General features: G+C 41.7%; 1 long non-coding RNA gene across 1 annotated transcript in view; it reads left to right on the top strand.

Annotated features, from left to right (window-relative positions):
* The window catches only part of LOC117803806, an 88,372-nt gene that overhangs the window by 16,585 nt on the left and 50,001 nt on the right, over positions 1–21,786 (top strand). The window contains exons 2-3 of the long non-coding RNA XR_004627891.1: positions 1,367–1,469; positions 9,550–9,727. This is a non-coding gene — a long non-coding RNA (uncharacterized LOC117803806). The remainder of the gene's footprint in view (positions 1–1,366; positions 1,470–9,549; positions 9,728–21,786) is intronic.

Below are 21,786 nucleotides of genomic sequence, written 5' to 3' on the forward strand. Positions count from 1 at the left end.
CACACTATTGTTAAAATAAAATCCATGAATTGGCTGTGTAGCAGTCCTCATGTGGGTGCCACGGATTTAGCAGGTATCAACAGATAGTTTTTGGAGATTTCAGTCTTAAAAGAAGTTAGGAAGTTTCCTTTACTAATGGAATTTCCTGAAGAATTTGTTATGCTGATGTGTAATGTGAATCTTTCTGAGGGAGAGTTAATGTAATCCAAGAAAGTTCCTCTCTTGGGTTTGTTGTGGGCAAGTACAGGTTTCTTGTCGTAAACTGTCTTGAATCACTACTTGAGAATATCAAGAAGTGTGTACACACATGTACATATGCATAACCTTTCCTGAAGGACTGGGTAATTCCAAAAAGGAATTGATCCACCGAAGTTTTTAGAGTATAGAAAGTACCCTGTATGATACTCTAATGGGAGATAAATGTTATTATACATTTGTTCAAACCCATGGAATATACAACACCAAGAATGAACCCAATGTAAACTATGGACTTTGGATGGTAATAAGGTGTCAAGGTAGGTTCATCAGTCATAACAAATGCACACTCTGGTGGGGGATGTTGATAATGGGGAGGCTGTGCATGTGTGGGGACAGGAGGTATATGGGGATTCTCTGTACCCTCTGCTCGATTTTGCTGTAAACCTGAAACTGCTCTAAAAAAATAAAGTCTATTAAAAAGAAAAAAGAAGAAAAAATAGAGCCAAGTACTAAATATAACTTTCCCAGGGTCCAAATGTGTGTGTGTTGACTAAGAAGTCAACCCTTTCCTAGAAGGGTCCTCTTTAAATACATCCATAGTTTCTATTCTGACTTCCCTATCCCTGGTTTGCCCCTCTATCCTAAAGAGCCTTATCTCCTGGATTTCCCCACTGAAACTCTATTCTGGAAAACCCCAACCCTTATCCGTTGGGTCCTTCCAGGACTCATTGTGATTTCCCTCATTAAGTCATTTCCCCAAGTACAAGTCCTTGAGTTCAGGGTAGAACCCTGGAGTTTTTATTTGGCAAATCAGTGATTTCTTCTGATAATCCAAAGAACTGCAAAGTGGTTCCACACGAGGGGGTCTTGGTGCTTCAAGTCTGACAGCATCATTCAGTTTGGGCATGTACCCTTCAAGGCAGGTCTATTAGGGGATTTTCCTAAAGATATCACTTTTTAAAAACCCCTTGTAGATCTGTTAGAACAGTACATAGCTCACCCTTAAGTTATTTTAATTCTTGGGAAGAACACAGGCCCTCTAAACCCTAATGAAAAACAGTATTTTCTAACTGCTTTGTAATTGCCATATAACTTTTCTTCCTTCGAAGGCAGTAAATTTCATTATTATGCAGAGTAATGTAATGTTACATTCCTTTGATGCTCTTAGCTTGTATCACTTTGGACCTAATGGATAAAGAAAGGGGCCATATGCCTCCAGAAGACTGCTCCCTTGGTCATAAGAGAGAACATCTGAAGGACCGTCTAAGTAAGTAAGTAGTCAGGCCCTGTGCCGGGCTCTAGAAATGGAAACATATATGACACAAATTTTCTTCTCTGAGACTTGGCTTTAAAAAGGCATTTATCTGTTTATTAGTCCATACGTCAACTACATTTTAGGCCAGGTACTACACTGGATATGAGGACTATTTTTGACTGGGTTCCCTGGGAATATACTGAATATTGTGAGTTGTGTGCACATGGTTTCCTGGGGAATATCTGGGGAGATACACCTGAACGAAAGTGAGGATGACAGGATGGGGCAAGGAGAGAAGCATGTGCTCCATGTGGTTGCAGCTAAGACCCCGCCCTATAGAGTTGTCCCAAAGAGGAAAGGAGGCCAGGGCTTTGTATGCCAATGTCCCTGGGTCACTGGTGGCCCAGTGTCCCTGAGGAGGGGCTGTAACTGTAGGGAAGGCAGTTTTTTTGCAGCCTGGGGCAATGCCCAGCAAAGGACATGGCTTTGAGCCATGAGTTATCAGTATCCCCAGGAGCTAGGAGATGGGAAGAAATCTGCACCAGAATGCAACACCCGCTTTTGGGATATACCAGGAACAAGGATCCGTTCGTGCTCTCGGGGAGTTGATAGTCTAGCTGATGAACCATAGCAGCTAATAGATAAGTAACAGTGGAAAGAGGTAAGTTCAAGGAGATGGTGAGTGGTCTGAAGATGCAGAGCAAGGGCTGTGGACCTGGTCTTAGGGGTCCGCAGAAGGTTCCCCAAGGAGGTGATGGCAATGAGGAGGTAAGGAATTAGGTGTGTGAAGGCAGAGCCGGGGACACCTGGTCCGGCAGCTAGGGGTTTTATCCTGATGACGCTAACATGCACAGGTTCCAGCCGGCAGTGCCATGAGAAAATTTGCACTTCAGGAAGATCCTTCTGGCTGCAGTATGGAGAAAGGAATGGAGATAAAAGAGCAACATGAGGGGCCCTAGGAGTGACCGTGTGGGCTGCGATTTCATTAGTTTCCAGTGAGAAATGATAGTGACTTAAAATAGAGGCTTGTCAGGTGGGATGGAGAGAAATGGATGGATTTGAGAGATATTAAGGAAGCAGAATCCCTAAGACTTGACTGATTGGATATGGGTCTTTAGGGAAAAAGAGGAGTCAACCTCAGATTTGTCTTGGAGCCATAGCAGGCTGGCAGTGGTGTGAAGGATGAACCTGGGAGACTGTCAGGCTGAAACAAGGGAACCAATTAGAGCCATGATAAACAATGTCGTTTTGTACAGGGACCCATTCAGGGACCAAAACAAACAAACAGAAAAAAGTGTTTATGATCATATTCATTTCAATCAAATGAAAATAATGTTATAGAATTCTATTAAAATAATATGTATAATCTTAAAATTACCTTTCTCAGAAGACTGTCAGTAAGAAAACTGGCTCTGCTTCTAGCCACTTAAATATTAATGTCTGGGCCAAGTGTAGACATAGCACCATAGGGGCAACCTGTCATTTTTTGGTTCCTATTCATGTGACACTTTGGGCCTCACAGTGAGTCTTCTAGAATATGCTCCTTTTTTATCCTTGATGCGACCTTGCAGGTAGGAATTACTATGTTTCCAACGCGCAGAAGCAGAAGCGGAGAAGGAAGTGAAATGGCTTCATTGCCACGTGGCAAAGTTGAGTCTAGAATGTTCATTCCATTCAGTGCCGTGTCTCCCGAGGTTGCAGCCACTACGTGCTGGGCATCATACAGATGAAATCAATGTGCTGGCTCCCTGCTTCTTTTAGCATCCTGGGCCTCTCTCTGCTGGCTGTAGGATTGTCTGTCTGCTTAGGGGCAGAGACTGAGATGGCAGGGACTGCCCTGTTACCAGGAAGCTGTGACAATGCCTGTTTCTCCTGAGAGGGGCTGGCCACCTGAGCGTTCTGGGGGCCCCTGCCCTGGGTCATCCTGTCAGGCAGGCTTTGACTTTCAGTTACTTGGAGCCCAGGGCTTGGGCAAGGCAGAGGTGGTTTCTCCAGATGTGGATCCCATGCTTTATAGAGTCTGAAAACCTTCTCATCAGGTTGAACTTGGTCTCTGAGTTGTATGTTGTAGTCAAATGAACTAGATATAGCCAAAAGAACCTCTCTTCCCAAATCAGTGAATTTGTAACCTCCAGGGTCAGATGACTCTGCCCTTAGCTAGAGCAGGGGTGAGGAGAAGAGGCAAGGAGAGGGAAGAGAGAGGAGAGACAGAGAGGACTCTGTTCTGAACCTGCCCTTTCAGGCTGCAGTTGCTGGCCACACAACAGCCTCCTTTTTCTCAGTATCAATGAGAAGGGAGCTTGTGTCTTAATCTGGCAATTTAGAAATTAAAGATGCAATTAAATATGATTACGGATAAGCTTGAAATAGATTTTCTGAATATAAACACTTACATGTACAGATGCATGTGTTTATTCACTAGTCTCTCCACAAGCACTCTGTAGTCTTTTTTTCCAGCTTTATTGAGCTATAATTGATGGGTAACATTGTATAAATTCGATATACAATGTGTTGATTTCATACACTTATAAATTGCAGAATGATTACTGCCAGAGTGTTAGCTAACACCTCCATCACATTACAGAGTTACCATTTTTTGTGTGTGAGGTAAGAACATTTAAGATCTACCCTCTTGGTCACGTTCACGAATATAATATGGCATTATTAACTATAGTCGCCATGCTATACATTAAATCCCCTGAACTTATTTCTTGTAACTGGAAGTTTGTACCCTTTGACCAAATCTCCTCTATTTCCCCCTATTTCCCAGCCCTTGGTAATGACCACTCCACTCTCTGTTTCTATTTAGCTTTTTAAGATTCCGTGATATCATTCAGTGTTTGTCTTCCTCTGACTTATTTCACTAAGCATGATGCCCTCAGCATCCATCACTGTTGTCACAAATGGCAGGATTTTCTTCTTTTACTTGGCTGAATAATATTCCAGTGTGTGTGTGTGTGTGTGTGTGTGCATATCTCCACACCTATGATGGACACTGAGTTGTTTCCCTATCTTGGCTATCGCAGTGGATATGGGAAAAGCAGTATGTAGTTTTGATGGCCATGGGTAGTTAGTACAAGGTTTTAGTGTTTTTCATCTTTATTAACCTTTACCTCTGAAGCCCACCTCTATCCTGAACTGCCTTTTCTATTTTCAGGGTCTCATAATAATTATCTTTGAAATGGCCATCAGATTGAGCAGGGAACTGCTCTTAGCATTACAAATACTCATTGTAGACAGTCGCGGAACACCTCTCCTCTTAGTTGGAAAAGTAGTAGTGATAGTATAAACAACTACCATCTATGGAACATTCACTATTAACCAAACTCTGAGTGAAGTGCTTTACACACACTAAATCAATAATATGTTGTAATTCAACTATAGTACAATATTAGGATTTTACGACTTTTATGGCAATAAGTTAGTCATTGCCACACCTCTTTTTTTCATTAACTTTATCCAGTTCTTTGAATTGTATGCTCTGTGCAGGACTCAAAATGCCAATTTTGCCAATTTTATCTATACCCTCTGTGAAGTAGGGAAGATGCCTCTTCTTACCTTTTTATAGTTTTCACATGGACATGTCAAAATACATTGCCTTCTGGTTTGTTTTTTCTCGTGCTGCTCCTGCTCTTGAGGACCACGTCTGACTCCCTAGAATCTTCCTTAAGGACATGTCTTGGGCCAAGCAATCTTGCAAAGGCAGCGATTCTCAATGATTTCCCCCCTCTGACACAATTCTATAGGTATATGCACATTTTGACAAAAACCCCAGCTGCAAGGCTGTCTCATAAGGCTGTAGAAGAGGTAAGGGAGGCTGCAGATGACCTGTGATTCCCAGCATGGCCCAGTGACACCTCTCTCACTCTGCCCTTTAGGCATATGCAACATGATAATATAACTGGAATAATTTTGAGTGCATTCTAATTTGTTTAATTTAAAATCAGGTTGCTTTGAATTTTATTGCTTAAACACATGATGCAAACAACAACAACAACAACAACAACAACAAAGTCACACTTGTATGTATAAAGTCCTATGGCGACCTCCAGGAAAAATCTACTGGGAATAAGTGAGTTCATCAAGGTCCCAGGATATAAGATCAATTTATAAAAATCCATTGTAATTTTATATACTGGCAATGAGCAATCTGAAAATGAGATTTAGAGAACAATTCCATTCACAATAGCACCAAGAAGAATAAAATACTTAGGAATAAATTTAACAAAAGGAGAGTGAGACTTATACGCTGAAAATTATAAAACAGTGGTGGCAAAAATTAAAGAGGATCTAAATGAATGGAAAAATATTCCATGTTCATGAGCAGGAAGATGTTAATTCTCCTTAGTTGCTATCAGAATCCTGAGGGATTTTGCTGCGTCTGTGCTGCCCCTCTCCTGGGCCATCCTGTTAGCCAGAAGCTGGGCCAGAGTTGGTTTCTCCAGTTGCAGATCTTCGTGCTTTGTAAAGATTGAGAAGTTTGGTTGAAATTGGTTTCCCAGTCATATGTAGTAGCCAAATGAACTAATTGCAGGTAAGTGAGGTACCTGTTACCATCCATGGCCATAAGGGCTCAAAAAACATGATTAATCAAATGAAAGGACAAGCCACAGGCTAGCTTGAGAAAAATTTTGCAATTCATATATTTCATAAAGGACCTATGTCCAAAATGTACATTGCACCTCAATAAGAAGGCAGACAACCCACTTAATACATAGGCGCAGTATTTGAATAGACTTTTTGCTAGAGAAAATATGTAAAGGGCTCACAAGTACATGAAAAGGTGCTCAACATCATTAGACATTAGGGATAGGAAAATTAAAAGCTCAATGAGATACCACTTCCAATGCACTGGAATGGCTATAATAAAAAAGAGACAAAAATAAGTGTTGGGGAGGATGTGGAGAAACTGGAACTTTCACACATTGCTGGTGGAAGGTATAATGGTGCAACCGCTTTGGATGACAGGTTCTCAGGTTCTTAGAAAGCACCGTATGTATGACTCAGCAATTCCACACTTATGTATCCAGCCAAGAAAAATGAAAATACAATAAACAAAATTGTTAAGTGAACGTTCATAGTATTACTATAACGCAAAAACCTCAGACTAGATCCAAATGTCCATCAACATGTAATGCATAAACAAAATGTGTTCTCATCATACATTGGAATACTCTCCAGTAATAAAGAGAATAGAACTACTTATATACTCTACAGTATGGAGGAAAGAGCATGATGCTAACTGAAGGAATCCAGAAATAAATATTATGTATCATGTAATTCTCTCTATATGTATGAAGTATCTGGAAGAGGCAATCTCTAGAGACTAAAGCAGATCAGCAGTTGCTGGGGCTGGCCTGGGAACTGACTGTAAAAAGGTACCGGAGTCTGAGGGGAGGACGGAGTCCAGGGGTCATTAGGGTGATAAAAATGTTTTAGAACTAGATTGTGGTGATATTTGCATGTGTATACTTTTACTAGAAATTATTGACTTGTACCTTTATAATGGGTGAATACTATGAGTGTTATACCTCTGTATAGCTATTAAAAATTAAATAAAAATAACCAGGATGGAGGGTAGGAGATACACATAAAACAAGTTTAACAATAAATCGATATTTCTTCAGGCTAGATGATAGGTAATGAAGGTTCATTATATATTTCTCCTTTTGGCACTGTGTGTCCATTTAAAATGTTCATAATAAAAAATTAAAAGGAAATGATGATCAAGGGAAATGTCCCACTTCTTTATTTCTTTATGTGAAATGAAGTCTGACTCAGTCTTTACATCACAAGGCTGAAAGAAAATTAAATCTCAGTCGTCAGAGAGGTCCCTTGCTAGGATCACTTGGCAATCTGGGAGGCTCATGTGATGCCCAAATCTTCAGGCTATCGGGATCATGGTGGTATGACCACTCTCTGATATGAATGATTCTTAGAAGTCAATAAAAGTGCATTTATGTCAAGGAAGGGGAAGAGTCTCTGTAGTCTGTGGTACCCCTGTTTAGAGCCCCTCCCCAGATCCCTTCTGGTTCAGGATCCCGGGCTATCCTTCCCTTCTGAGTTGATCCTTTTGTGCCCAAGTCGGAGCGTGACTTTTTGACAGTGGGGTGAACCATAGACCTACGTCCTCTTTTCAGCCATGAAGAGTAACTTCTCCGGGCTTATTCCAGCCCTTTTACCTTAACCTCTTTCCTGGATTTTGGCTTTCACAACAGCCAGAAAAAAAGTTCACCTTGTAGCTACTTCCGTTTTGGTTGTGCTCATGCATCTGAAGTATGGGTTCAAAAAAATATTCTTTGACTTTAATATGTGTGTGCGTGCACACACGTGTGTGTATGTGTGTAGAATACAAATAGTGTAATACACCCGTCCCTTCTCTTTTCAAATCCCTCTTCAGCACCTAAGGCTCGGTGCATTCACTTATTTAATCACTGATAGAACAAATATTTGTTGAGCCCCTCCAAGTAGTGCCAGGCAGTGTTTGCATCACTAGAAGTGTAGCGCTGAGCAGAGCCAACCAAGGCTCGGCTTCTATGCAGCTTAGACTCTAGAGCTGATGTTTTCAAACTTTAATGTGCCTAAGAGTCGCAGCAATACTGTTAAGATGCAGTGACTGATTCCTATGACTGGATGCTGCTGGAGATCTGCATTTTTAACAAGCTCCCATGCAATGGCAATGCTGCTGGTGTACAAAACACACTCTCAACTGGGAGGTTCTGGGGTGGAATGCAAGGAAGTTTCGGAGAACACAAAAGTTAATCCTTTGCGAGTTTCCATACTGAATTATTTGCAACAGGCTCCTTGTCTGTGGGGAGGGAGGGTCACTGACGTGCTCTGCCCTGAGGGACCCCACACCTGTCACTTGGCCTCCAAGTAAATTATTTCTCTCTTTTGTCATGCACACCACCCTGGAGAAGCAGCCTTCACCCAGACCACACCCTGTTCCGCACCCTACCAGGCACCATTGTCTGTTCACATCCAGAGGCTTCCTGATTAATTCACAGGTCAGGACTTGTGTGTCAGCCTTCCCTGAGGGAACTGATCCTGTTTTACACTTCAAAGGCCCATCTGGCAGATATCAAAGGTGTGTGGATCTTTGGAGCTGAGCTTAAGCTATTTCTGGTCTTACATTTTAACTCATTCCTTTTCCCCACCTCTGTTATATAATGTTAATAAGAAGGACAAATAAGAAAAAAACACCCTTGTTTTTGCTTTGTTTTTACAGGCCCTGTTTCCCCTGGAAAGCAATCTCTTTGTGTTCATGTGATTGTTCCACAGAGTGGGTTAATTCTTTGTAGGCCCTGTGGCTATAGCTCAACATAGCAGACTTCTAAGCAGCCAGGTTGCTCAGGCATTTACCCAGCCACAGCAGGCCAGATTGTATGGTGGTGCAAGCTTACTGGAATCCTGCCTCTAGGAAACTATTCTAATGAAATCATTGGAAAGGCAGACCAAAATACCTGTAAAATGAAGTTCTTTACAACATCATGACAGTAATAAATACTTAGGGAGAAAAAAAAAAACACCTAAATATCTGTGTTTGTTTCCTATTGCTGCTATTACAAATTGCTTTAAAACACATGTCCACTCTGAAAGTTCTGGAGGTCACAATTCTGCAATCACTTTTACTGGGCTAAAGTCAAGGTGTGTGTGGGGTGACCCTATTGGGTGGAGGCCAGTGGCATGGGCAGTGAAAGAATTCACCCAAGGTGGGACAAAGGAGATGGAAGTTTATTGAATACATTGCAAGGGAGCAGCAGGGAGGACAGCAAAGGAGAGACTGTGCAAGGTGGGGGGGGGGGGGGTCATGAAAGGGGGAAGGGGAGAAGGTATGCGAATGTATGCAGTTGTCCTTTTTTGGCACCTGTGTCCAGGTGTAAGTAGCCCATGGGTCAGCTAGGGCTTATGGATATTTTGAGATGGGTCACCTGTGGGCCTGCTTGTATTTAGCCAGGGATAGGGGGTCATCATGGGCCCTTCTACCTACTCGGGTTTTCATTGTTCAAGTTGGTTGCTTAAAAGTGGCTTCTGCAGTGTGAAGGCTGGTTCGTTGTGGGGTCTCCAACGGCATCTTGTTTCCTTGTCTTTTTCAGCTCTATTGGCCCCCCATATTCTTTGGCTTATGACCCCCTCCCTCCCTCCATGTTCAAAGTTCATCATTTCAATCTCTGATTCTGACCGCACGCTGCCTTCTCCTCCAACTTTAACTCCTCCTGCATCCCTTTTACGAGGACTGTGGTGATTACATCAGGTCCGTGAAGATCATCCAAGGTAATATCCCTGTTTTTTAAGTTTAATCTCTTTAAATTAAGATCCTTAATTTATTCACATCTGCAAAGTCGGTTTCACTGTATCAGGTAACGTTTTCCAGTTCTAGAGATTATGATGTGTACATTTGGGGGACCATTATTGAGTTTACTCTAGTAGCAAACCGTAGGAAGTAGTTATTATATTTATCCAGTAGAATATTTTACAGCTGTTAAATCTCTTAAATAGCATTTAATGAAAGCAGAAAGTATTGTAATGCGTTCGGCATTTGTTCACTGAATCTAACACTTTCTGTGTTCTGGGCTCTGTTCTGAGCACTGGGGATGTAGTCGGGAATGAAGGCCCAGCTCTCTTGCATCTTATGTCCTGGTCAAAGAGACAGACAATAAACAAATACATTAATAAACAGAGTAATTTCAACTAACGACAAGTGCTATGAAGTCAGTTGGGTAGGGGGCAATGAGGGGTGACTTTGCACAGGGAATCAAGGAAGACTCCCTGGAGAGATTATGTTTCCACTAAGGCCGGGTGAAGAGAAGGAGCCAGCCACATGCCAACCACTATGCAGAATCTTCTAGGCAAAAGGGAAAGCAAGGCTAATGACCTTTCCTGAGGCAGGCAGGAGTTTGGTGCATACTAAGGACTAAGGCTGGTGTGGCTGGGCATGGTGTCAGGGGGAGAGGTGGGGCAGGTAGGCGTGAGGAAGGATGTTGCAGACTACCAGCTGGCAGATACTGCTGGGTGCTTACCCTAACTTCCCATCTCTCTTCTTTCTTGGAGAGGCAACCAGTTTAGTGTCAAGCATCGATGTGTATAATTAAAATACTGGCTTTCCTGATGTCTCTTGCTCCCGACGTAGGGATTAGGGGCTTTTTGGCACGTCCATGCCAATAAAGATGTCCAATGAAATCAGTGTGTGGAAGGAGGACTTTCACTTTTGCTGCCTTACAACCATGAGCCTGAGAGCTTTGGGCCAACAATTTTGGAGCATAAAAGGTGCCTGGGTACTTGAGGGGGCTGTGTGGCTATTACTCTCATCCCAGAATACCTGCCTGCAGATCCTCTTTGGTTGGGCTACATGAACCAGGGTTCTAGGACATGATTGGAAATCCGATCCCTCAATGATAAATAGAGTAAGAAATTTATATTTTGTTCTATCTACAACTGGAAATTACCGTTGGAAGGGTTTAAGCAGGAGAGCTATATGGTCCGATTTATATTTGTGACAAATGATCCAATCTACTATTTGGGGACTAGATGGTAGGTCCTACTGGGGACATCAAGTAAATGATCATTGGGGCGCCTGGGTGGCACAGCGGTTGAGCGTCTGCCTTCAGCTCAGGGCGTGATCCCGGCGTTGTGGGATTGAGCCACATCAGGCCTCCTCCTCTATAAGCCTGCTTCTTCCTCTCCCACTCCCCTGCTGTGTTCCCTCTCTCGCTGGCTGTCTCTATCTCTGTCAAATAAATAAATAAATTCTTTTAAAAAAAAAAGTAAATGATCATTGCAGTAATTCAAGAGAGGGATGATGCTAGCTTAGACTAGGGTTATAGCAGTGAAGGTGGGGAGACAGTTTGTATTGTATTAAGTTAGAAAAAGGGAAACAGTAAGATATCTTTACTGTATATACAATGAGATAATAGTAGTGAACATTTATTGAGTATCCATTATGGCCAGACAAGGTTTTAAACATTTACATATACTAACTCTCTCATTTTATTGTTATACTAGTTGTGTGAAGCAGGCATTATTTTTATCCACATTTTGTAGATAAGAAAACTAAGAAGCAAAAAGGCTAAATAATTTCCTAGTAAGTGATAGAGGACGCCTTCCTCCCTGTGTGTGTGTGTGTGTGGGTTTCGGATGGGGAGGTTCTCTATGTGGCTGTGGGTATGTAGATAGGAAGATACAGATGGGGGCACCCTAGAAAAAAAGGCTAAAAGGAAATATTCCAAATATTTTAGAAGTTTCCTCTCTGAGCAAGAGCATATCATGCAATTTTTCTTCTTTATACTCTTCTTATTTTCCAGCATTTTACAGTGAACATATGCTTTTTTATTTATAGGAGAATAATTAACATGTAAAAGATACCATAGTTTAGAACTGTGGTGTTAATATATTTTATATCATGTCAGCTGTTTTGAGGCACAGAGAGAAAGGGTCATAGTGTAGTTACCATGGCCAGATAGGAAGCTGAGCTGTGGAAATGAAATCATGGTCCAGGTGAATGGAGTTCCTAGATCTTTAGGGCACAGTGATGGCTTCTTCATCCTAGTCCCATCATCTGTCCACTCACTGGTAATGTCTTCTGGAAATAGTCCTATTCAAACACCCAAACTTTTCAGCTTTTCCACATTCTGGCATTGTAAGTAGAGGGCAGCTTGTCAGCACACGGTCTGCCTAATCAGACGTGCTCCCAATATCTGGACTCTGTATACCAAGCTGGCTTTCTCTGAAGAATTTCCCTTGTCTGACATGACATCATTTAGTTTATTGATGTTGGAGAACCCTCAGGGAAATACTACACCTGTGTTATATATGTGAGTGTGTGGTTATAAATTGCAGAACAGCAAATCATTAGAAGGTGAATTCACTTATCACCTTCCTAGGAGCTGTTCAAAGGTAAGCCACATAAACTACTTACTTCTGTGTATCCTTTGCCAGAGCCAGCAAATGAGAAGAGGGAGTCAAAATCCAATTTAGGGGTAGGGGACCCCAAAACCACCTTTTAGACTCCAAATCCTGAAATTGTCAGAAAACCTTCTTTAACCTTTCTGCAGACACGGAACATTTATTTCATCTCTTCGAATCCCCCAGTCTCCGTATCCTGAGACTCCTCTGTGTTCTACTGTTGGCTCAGTTCTTAGCACTAAGCCTGGCACATCAATACCGCGACTGTATTAGAAGAAAAAAAGTGCAGCCCTAAGTGTATCAAAAATAGAAAACAAGAGATAGTAAAATAATGGACTCAAAAATCAGAGAATGAACAAAATGCTAATATTTTGCATTAATATGCACATATCTTTTTTCTTAAGGATTTGAGAACATTGGAGTATGTGCTCCTTGTTTTTATATAGACAATCTGAAGGACATAAAATCCATTATGTATTGAAAAGCTTATGCTAAGAACTGAGGACAAAAGTCTAAATATACCACAATTTACTCTTTAAAAATAGCTCTCTGTTTCATTATGTTTTCTGCCACCTCTAAGATTTGACCAATTCATAAGTGAAGGTAGCCTCCGATTATGTAGTCGTTACATGGAATGTCAGTGGAGAAGAGAATGATGAGGAAGAAACAGTGTTCATTATACAATCAAGAAGTGTGAAAAAGATTAGAATAGAGAGGCTTTAGGAGAAGAATTGTTTTGTTTTTTTTTACTTTAAAATAGACACAGGAGCTTAGTTGAAGCTACCTGACAATACCAGGGCTTGGATAAAATAAAGAGAATGGGTTTCAGTTGAGCAAGGCACTCCTTCCTAAATGGACTAATTCTGATAAATCACCAAGACATGGGGCTGTCAGATTCCAGACAATGAGTTTATACAGAAGGAAACAAAGCCCCATAGATGTTTTTATTGTAGATGTTCTTACTATGGCAGTACCAAGCTATAAAATAGGCAAAGAACTGAGCATAATTACAGCCTCTCTCAACGAAGTGAAGAGAACTGGTTTGAGAAAAGCCCCATTGAAGCTCATTGCACCAAGGGGTGGGCGGGGGTGTTCCTCTCAGCAGGACCATAAATCAGGTTCAAGGGCAGGAACTAGATCTGTGCTGTGCAAAGCCATGAGTCCGATTCAAAGACAGTAAGTTGACTTATCTTATGTAGGCAATGGAAGAATGAGCCTAAGTCCTGAGACCGGGGGTTTGGGACTTGGTCTTAGCCCACATATGATGCAGGGTTGCCTTGGGGAAGGCAGCAGCTTCTCTGAGCCAGTTTTCCCATTCATAATATATAGTGTTGTGACTATGTGAACTGTACGGACTGTTCCAACTTGAGCATTCTTTCTCTATAGAATCTTAGCTTGTTTTCTTTACTCCAAAGGCAGGGCAGTATTGTAAAGTTTAATTGCCAACAAATGAAAAGGGAAAAATCCAAATGTCAGAAAAGAGGCTTGCAGCCTGCTGACCCCTGATGTGAAGGATTATATTATTGTATATAAAATATTTCACTTTCCCACTTCTTCCTTGAAGAACCCCTTCTTGTGTGAGGTTTATGTCTCTGCCCTGTTGAAGTCGGGAATGGCCATGTGAATATGCTTTCTTTAATGGAATACAGATGGAAGTCACATGTGTCACTTCCAAGATGAGCATATTAGGTTTGTGGTGTCTCTTCTCTCTACGATGGCCATAGATAGATCAGAGATAGAGGATGCTCTCTCAGCCCAGGTCTGGAGTACCCAATATTTGGAGTAGTTAATGATCATGCATTGTGAGTAAGAAATAAACCTTTATTTTAAGCCACTGAAATTTTGGGGATCATTTGTTATCACAGCAAAATAATATTCTAGGAATGGCCATCTATGAAAAGCAGTTCTGATTTCTTGACTGTGATTCCAACAGAAAATCAGAATTCTAAACATTTTTTAAAGAACTGTCTCTCTTTTTTCTAATCTTCATTAAAGTACTATCATATATATGCATATATGGTATATATGTGTGTGCATATGGATATGTACATATGTACATATGATATATGTACATATATATACACATATATTATATATATAATTTATATATATATAAATTCTCCGCTAATGTCTATGTCACATACTCCAGTACAGGCACTAGGCTATGGAAGATTTGAGTAATTTTGTTTCCATTTAGTCTATGATGCCTTTAATTTTCTTCCATGAACAAAGGTTGCCTCTGTGCCTTTTATCTATTTATCCAACAAATAGTTTTTGATCACCTACTAAGTAACCGGTAATCCCTGGAGATGGAAGAGTGAAAAGATAAACCTGGTCCCTTAAGTCGGTTGTATTATATCTTGCAGTAGCCTCAAGGAGACGGGTACCAGACACAGTGATAAATGCTATGCTGGTAATGCATACACTGTTACAGGAGCACCTACAGTAAGCATTTTAAATCAGAGCTTTGGCACCGAGGGAGGCTTTCTAGTGGAAGTGATGTCTAATCCAAGAACTGAAGAATAAATAGTAATTAGAAAGGAGAAGCACACGTGTGTGTGTGTGTGTGTGTGTGTGTGTGTGTGTATAAAGATAGGTTGGGGAATTAAGTGTGGTAACAGTATGCTGGTAAAGAATGTTCCAGGAGAGGAAACCACGTATGTGAAAGACCAGTGATGAATCCAGACTGCACATATTAAGGGGGGAGGGGGCATTGTCTGGAAAAAAAGGAGAATCCCGATCATGTAGGAACTTCTAAGTTATATTTGGGCCTTGGATTTTATCTCAAGAGTCCATGGGGAGCCCCTGAAGGGTTTTAAGGAAGATGTTTCTTCTGCCTCTAATGCTCCCCCACCCAATCTCCCCATCATCTAATCCACTCAATAACCTCTTCCTCTTGAGAGTCAGATTGAACTCTCTGGAACCTTCCCAGGGAGATACAGCTCCTTCCTCTCTAACGTATTATTCGTGTGTGTGTGTGTGTGTGTGTATACACACACATATATATATTTCCCTGAACACATTTATATCGATTCACTTTCATCCCTTTCCCACAATTTAAGATCTAAAACTCTTGGAGGCAGGGCCTTGTCTTTTCATCTGTGTATCCTCAGTGACTCTCAGTTCTTGGCTCTTAGCAGACACTCTGTGGATGTGGCAAAAAGAATAAGCAGAAAGAAGAGAGCCTTGGAAGGATCCAACCTGTAAGTAAATGTAACCACTGAGGCAGGGCAGTCAGATGCCTCCCGATGATCTTGGGCCTTTACCACAGAGAATGTTTGTTTTTGAGGAATCTAAGAATGATCTCATTCAGAGGTGACACTTAGCCAGGAAACAGACACTAGATCTTGCCACCACCCTTCCCTCTGAGAATCTCAGGCCAGCTGGGACTTCACTGGTCTTTTCTAATTCTCTGAGCCAGTTGCTGCCATTGGGAATATCTGTCTAGGCTCCTGCTTCAGCCCAGACTGGCTCAGGCATGTAGGTAGCTCCATGGCTTAGGTGGTGAACAGACATGAAGTCATGCCTTACTTAGCTCTGACATTGACTGGCTTTACGTGGCAGGTAGAATTCTAAGGTGACCGTCAGTGTCCCACACCCTGTCTGAGCTCCCCGCCCCTGCACTTGAGTATGGGTGGAACCTGTGAATATGATTGGATAGCATTCCTGTTGTTTGGTTACTAACCAGTTGACTTTGAGTGAATCAAATGGGAAATAATCCTGGGGGCCGGGTGGCGGGGAGCCTGACTGGCCTGGGAGCAAATAGCCAAGTTGTAAACTGCCTAGTGGAGTCATATGCACGGGGGAGTATGTGACCTCTACTGCTTGACACGAATTCTGCCAATAAACAGTGAGCTTGGATGAGGGCTGCAAACCTCAGGTAAGCCTCACAGCCCTGGCCCACACCTTGATTTCAGCTTGGAGAAACCTGAGCAGGGGCCCCAGCTAACCTGATACCTGGACTCCTGACCCATGAGAACTACAAGATAATACAGTTGTGTGTGTTTTATAAGCTGCCAAGATTGTGGTGATGTTTTATGCAGCAAAGACATGTCAACGGAACACTAATACGCTATGTGACTGTGTGACTTTGGGAAAGTTACCTTCCTCCCCTGAACTTCATTTTCATCATCTGTGAAGTGAGCATGATTATCTTATCCCCTCAATGAGGAGTCAGTTATTGAAACCAATTCAGATAATATATGCAGAGTACCTAGTATCCTCAACATGGATTAAGTACCCACCCAACCCCCCCCCTTTCCTCCCCCACACCGGCACAACCATCTATGCCTATGCCTTTTTTGGAACATTCTGCCCTGGTTGCCCCTTCCAAGAGCCCGTGCCGGGGTTCAGGCTGTGGTAGGTGTCATTTGCCTAGCAGCCCATCCTAGGGCTGGTGTTCTGATGAAAATTCCTATTGTAATGCATAACCATGAGAAGTCCAGAATGAAATTGCTTTGGGAGCCTTTGTGTGATTAACATTTCAGCTGTTTATGGAGTCTTTGCCCTATCATTTCCTGTTTTAAAAAATTAATGTGCTGGTTTATTATTAAAACCCAAGGAGGGGGGAAGTTCAGCGGGTGCACAGAGAAATAGTTCTAGATGATCCAAATAAAAGTGTCTGAGTAGGGAGACTATTTGAAAGACCCTTTTTTACTTAGATGCTCTTTTAATCCCTATAACTTTTTCTTTTGATGTCACTCCCCCTCTACCCCAGCTCCTTGCCTTCTGTCATCCTGCCGCTAAATTTGAGTGGGATAAAAGGCATTCGAGTCAAGAGCGTTGTGACTTTTTAATTATGCCAATGGTGTAGATGATGGTGTTGTGTGTGATCCATTGCATCAGAGTGTATTTGAGTCAGAAGGGGCTTTGCAGGCCCATTTCACAGATAAGAAAAACTGAGGTATGGAGGTCTAATTGTCCAAGGAAACACAGCTAATTAGTGACTCAGTTTTCTCTGAAGGAAACCAGATCTCCTAACACGCTTTCCTCAAGTAATCTGAATCAATTGCTTTTGTGTGTATTGAAGTTTAAAGCCTACCATGGTGACCTGAGGACCACATGGTCACTTCTTCCTGATACAACTCAGGGCAGACATCATCGTGGATGCCAGTGATCTGTAAGGCTGCTAACTGCACCCCCACAGGAAATAGGCGGCTTTCTTAAGCCAGGTAGAAAGACCCAGTTCAATAAGAAGGAAAGATTTAGGTTGGATTCAAGGGGCAGAAATAGCTCAGTTGCCAGTACTAACTCTCAAGTGGTTCTGAGAAATAATGTTCTTTAGGGACCATCAGTGAGACTAGAGATTTATGTATCCATCAGATGGATTTAGTCATTAGCTACTTGGCTTTACTCTGTGTCCTCTGTCTGCTATCCCAATATATTTCTGATGCCTGGTATTTATTTACTGGAACAGACTGGGCTCCCTTTTTTAAGAGGAAGAAAGAAATTCTGTTCTAGGGGCGCCTGGGTGGCTCAGTCGTTAAGCATCTGCCTTTGGCTCAGGGCATAATCCCAGCGTTCTGGGATCGAGCCCCGCATCGGGCTCCTCTGCTTGGAGCCTGCTTCTTCCTCTCCCACTCCCCCTGCTTGTGTTCCCTCTCTCGCTGGCTGTCTCTCTCTCTGTCAAATAAATAAATAAAATCTTTAAAAAAAAAAAAAAGAAATTCTGTTCTAGAGCCTAATCAACCTGGGATCGTAGTAAAGATTGACGGAGCATTTACTGTGCGTGCAGGAATATTAAGATGCAGGCCTGAGACCGCTATCCTTAGGAGGTCTTGCTTGCAACATTGGCCTTGGCTGGCATCTGGGCACGTGAATGGTGAAAAGTTCCTTACAGTGATCTGAAATGGCCCCTCACTGATAAGAGTGGCTCAGTGTGCCTAAACCCTTTGTCCAAACAGCATCATTCTTGCTGAATACCTGCTGTCTTTCTAGGATTCTGGAATATTGGTACGTGTCAGGCAGTAGGTGCTTATATGCCCAGTTACCAATAAAAACTGAGGTCACAGTCTCCAGTGAGCTTTTGGGGGAGGCAATATTTCCCATGTGCTGCAACAGCCCATTGCTGAAGGAACTGAGTGTGTCCTGTGTGACAGCAGCGGGATAGGCCCCTTCGAAGCTTGCATTTGGTTTCCTTTGGGTTTTGTTCTGTGAGCCTTTACCTTTTTGATTTTGCTTTATATCCTCTTCACTCCAATAAATCTGAGCTGTGAGCACAACTATATACTAAGTCATGTAATTCCTTGTAGCAAGTCACCAAGCCTGGGGCTGGTCTTCATACTTCTTCACTTCCATAGGGAGAATATATTGATTTTATTTTGTGGGAAGCTTCCCCAGCACCACAAAAGCAGCAGGCTCTAACTTCAGGGAGCTCAAGTTCAAGAGCCAATATGAAGGGACGCCTGGGTGGCCCAGTCTGCTGAGCGTCGGACTCTTGATTTCACCTCAGGTCGTAATCTCAGGGTAGTGATCTCGGGGTCCTGGGATGGAGCCCTGTGTCAGGCTCTGTGCTTAGCATGAAGTCAGCTTGAGATTCTCTCTCTCTTCCTCTGCCACTCCCCCCACTCTCTCTCTAAATAAATAAATAAATAAAATCTTTTTTAAAAACAAAAAATAGTCAATGTGAAGAAAGACAGTCCACTCTAAAATACTCAAATATAATGTCATACCTCTTTTATACCCATTTTTTCCCCTTTGGTTTGCCCATCTGCCCCTCTTCACATCCCATGTTTTTATTCTTTTTTATTTTTTTACTTTATTATTTCCTTGCTGTTCATTTCCAGTTCTTCCATCTGTCTTGTATCTTGGGCTGTGAATTTCATGATACCAAAGACTCTATAAATAGCAGATTTAGCAGAAAGCAACAAAATATTAGTGTGTGGAGACTCCATTTTTATGCTCAAAAATTTTATTTGTCTTCTAATTAAAAGAAATCACTTAATATTTTTGTCCCTTAGTTTTCTAACCTGATAAATGGGGCTGGTTTTCTCTGTCAACCTCATGAAATTGCAGAAGGGATCAAATGAGATGATTTTTATGTCAGAATTTCAAAAATCTGAGCCATAGGGAATTGTTGAACCTTACTGTTCTCCTGGGACAATCACAAGTGGATTACATGAGAAATGCATGCCCTTGAGATGTGGGCATTCTCTCTGTGTCTGTTCATAAAATGACAAACAAGAGAAAATAAAGATTCTCAGTGAGAAAGGACCATAGAAACAGCCCTGAGTAAAAGAAGATTAAAAGAAGTGTTTGGTTACTGACTTCAAGTATGCAAAGGACTGCCATGAAGACAAAACAAGAGAACAATTCTGTTTGACTTCACAAGATAGAATCAAGACTAATGGGGAAAAAAAAAAAAAAACAAAAAACAGAGGCAGAAGAAGAAAGACCTGGTGGAGGCACAGGGAAAGGAAGAGCAAGAGAAACTGGTCTTTGGAGCTGTTCAAGGTCAGGCTGAACCACAGGATCTTGCATGTTGTGCAAGGAATTAAATAGCAGATTTATGAATGAGCTGCTTTTGTGAACCACCCCCACAATTTTTGCTCTAGGGTTCTCTGTGCTATTATTTATTGAATCTTTAAATAAGTCATTCTTTTTTTTTTTTTTAGATAAACTTATTTTAAAACTATATTTTGCACATTTGCTCTTTCGGTTATTTTTTTTTGTAATGTACATTAAAATGCAAAGGTAACTATAAAAAAACATACATCTGTTAGTAAACCCGAAACTAGATGCCTTCCAAACCTGATATTCCATGGAAATTCTTAAGCTAAGTGAAAGACAAGAACAAAAACAAAACTACAACTCCAGGGCCCTGATTTCTACTTCTGAGAACCTCTTGGTCACTTGGCACCAGGGAGTCTTCCTTGAAGAAAAACATGGTGCTTCATTCATGGAGCTCAGCATATCACTTGGCCTCTTATCATGGGAGATGGATCATAAGGCCCTCCTTCTCCACATCTGCATTGCTAATCCCTCTCTCACAACCCACCAGGACAATGGGTACAAAGTGCCACTAAAGCAAACTGGGATGTATGCCAGCCTACCTTTCCTCACTCTTGCTGCCCTGGTTTTGCACTTCCCAAAGAGAGTACTGGCACTTAATTCTTGACTCCTGCTCCATTATTTAGGGATGCAGGCTAAGACTTTCCCCCCTTTGTCTCATATGCATACTTGGTCTACAGGAGTTAGAGCCCTCCCCCGTGCCCACAGTTGGTTAGAGCAGAGAAGGGCACCTGGCCCAAGATGGATCAGTTTCTTCTTGCCAGAATTTGGAATATCAGCCTAGAGACAATGTATATTTTGCTAAGGCTGTTTTTTTTTTTAAAATGATTTTTTATTATGTTAGTCACCATACAGTACATCCCCGGTTTCCGATGTAAAGTTCGATGATTCATTAGTTGCGTATAACACCCAGTGCACCATGCAACACGTGCCCTCCTTGCTACCCATCACCGGTCTATCCCATTCCCCCACCCCCTCCCCTCTGAGGCCCTCAGTTTGTTTCTCATAGTCCATAGGCTGTTTTTAAACAAACTCCCACAAACTGGGTGGCCAGTGCGGAGGAGCAGTGAATAGTTTGTTCCAGGATCTGAGTAAAAACCAGGTGGAAACTATATATTCAATGGAGACTAAACAATGACTAACATAAAGGAAACCATACTGCAAACACCCCAAATAATATAGTCAGCTGAAGTGAATGCCTGAAGCAACTGACCTTTATTACAGAGGCTGTAGACGATGTAAAAATTTTATAATACTTGTTGATATCTTAAATATACCTTTGGTATGTTATGGATGTTAATTAATGGGGAAAGGAAAGCCATGCTTAATAGAGGAGTGCTTGAAAACAGCTTGATCAGACAGAAGTACCTCTTCAAACTCAGGATCAATTTAAGATCTTTGTAGGTCATAGGTTCTGTTGCTTTTAGAGGCCCGTATCATTATCAAATATATATTAATAAGGGAAGTGGTACGTTTTAACCCATATATATAACTGTCTTAAGATTTAATTGTCTTTGGATAGTTAGCAAAATGTTGCATTCTATAGGGACAACAATAGCATTCATTAATTACTATTTTTCAGTTTTCTTATTTTAGAGCCAATACGTGTTGTTGCATTTTGTGTGTGGGTGGGTTTTGAAAATTTTATAGGCTTGGGATGCCTGGGTGGCTCAGTTGGTTAAGTGTCTGCTTTCAGCTGAGGTCATGATCCCAAGGTCCTGGGATCGAATCCTGCATTGGGTTCTTTGCTTAGCAGGGAGCCTGCTTCTCCCTCTGCCTGCCACTTTTCTTGCTTGTTCTCTCTCTCTCTGACTCTCTCTGACAAATAAATAAATAAAATCTTTAAAAAAAAGAAAATTTTATAGGCTTTATGCATTGTGTTTTTGGTGCCCAATGGAAGAAATTGAATGTGTTTATATCTT

This window comes from Ailuropoda melanoleuca, chromosome 9 (genome assembly GCF_002007445.2).
Source record: "Ailuropoda melanoleuca isolate Jingjing chromosome 9, ASM200744v2, whole genome shotgun sequence".
NCBI classification, from domain to species: Eukaryota; Metazoa; Chordata; class Mammalia; order Carnivora; family Ursidae; genus Ailuropoda; species Ailuropoda melanoleuca.